Below are 1,820 nucleotides of genomic sequence, written 5' to 3'. Positions count from 1 at the left end.
GGTTTGAACTGCCAATCTTGTGGTTTACAGTCCAAGGCTGATCCTACAGTGCCACACCAGAAGTTATATAGTAAACAACTAGATTTTAATCTAAGCATATATTATAGCTTTTCAGTTTATAATTATTTTTTTACAATTTAATATCAACAGATTTATTTATAAATTAATCATTATTTCCAAATACTTTAACAATATTATGTGACAAGGAATGACAAAAATGATAAAACAAAGCAATGCACCCAACCAACTGCTGTCTTTTTTATTCTAACACACTGTGACACAAAATGTTATTTTCATGTGCCTTGAATAACAATTAGTTGATAATTCTAATAAAATCTGTGACAGAGCTCATAAGAAATACTTCACTAAATAATTAAACATTTATAATAGTGCTGACTTTTATATCACAAACAAATTGAGATCATTGGATTGCTACAAAGAGTAATCTTTCATGTTTGCTCTATTTTTACTTGTACTATTTACATATTGATATTCTCTATTGCCCTGTACAATGACCTGATGTGCTGTTGTGGGAATAGCACTAGAACACAACATTGGTTTGAAACACAAGCAAACTCACCAATCACTGCTTAGAAACCTTACAGAGGGTCACTATGAATTGAAACTGACTTGACAGTACTTAACAATAGCAACAATGGCTCTATGCTAGGAGTACTGGTAGCATAGTGGGTTACTAGTTGGGCTGCTAACTGCAAGTTCAGCAGTTAGAATCTAACAACTGCTCTATAGGAGACACATAAGGCTTTCTGCTCCTGTAAAGATTTACAGCCTCAGACACCCTGTTTGTTGGTTCCAAATCATAATTACACTATCTGTATAGGGTCTGACTTGACATCCTCAGTCATTCATACACTTAACTGTACACTCATTAATTTAAGAAAGAAAATCAATAATAAAACTTTAATTTAAAAATTTATAGGGGAAATGTGTCCAAATTATTTGCCTTAAAATCCTACAAATTTTTACTTCATCATTTGTAAAATCCTAAAGGTATTTCATACTCTTGTAATCAAACTTATCTTAAGTAAAGGATTTTAATATATAAAGAGTTATAGAATTGAAGGTAAATCATAAAGTATTTATTGTTCTTATTATGTATGGTCCAGTCGATACCATTCAAGTTACTGATATGTACAGCAGAATAAATCATTGTCTGGTCCTGAGTCACACTCACAATTGTTGATACATTGGAGGCTATTGTTGTAGGCATGGTTTCCATTCATCTAAAGGCAAAATTTCCTCACATCTGATGATTCTCTATTTTATCAAGCATAAAGTCCTTCTCTAGAGATTTGTCACTCTGCCTATCATGACCAAAGGAGTTGGGAAAACAATATTGTCATCCTCACTTCTAAAAAGCATTCCTGATGTACTTCATGCAAGGCAGATTTGGTCATTTTTCTGGCAATCTATGATATATTTATTATTACTTGTGAACCCCATCATTCAAATATATCAATTCTTCTCCCCAATCTTACTTATTCACTGTCTAACTTTCACATACATATAAGGCAACTGAAAATATTAGTTAAGAATGGTGGATTTGGGAAAAGTGCAGTGCAGATCTCTGCCAGCAACAACACAGAATATTGGATGAAGCAGATTCAGGGGATAGTCCCAGAACTCTGAACTACATATGAAGAAATATTTAGAAAGTTTGAAAGCTTACTGCTAGTGGAATTTGTAACAAAAGCAGAAAAACATTCTGAACTTCACTGCGAGCCACTCCTAGAGCCGCCATCTTGGGTTTGACGAAGTGGGTGAAGGATCAGAGGAGCACTCCCACTGCAGAGGTCTGA

The sequence above is a fragment of the Chrysochloris asiatica genome, unplaced genomic scaffold (assembly GCF_000296735.1).
Source record: "Chrysochloris asiatica unplaced genomic scaffold, ChrAsi1.0 scaffold00120, whole genome shotgun sequence".
Classification (NCBI taxonomy): domain Eukaryota; kingdom Metazoa; phylum Chordata; class Mammalia; order Afrosoricida; family Chrysochloridae; genus Chrysochloris; species Chrysochloris asiatica.
Note: the sequence above shows the minus strand (reverse complement) of the source record.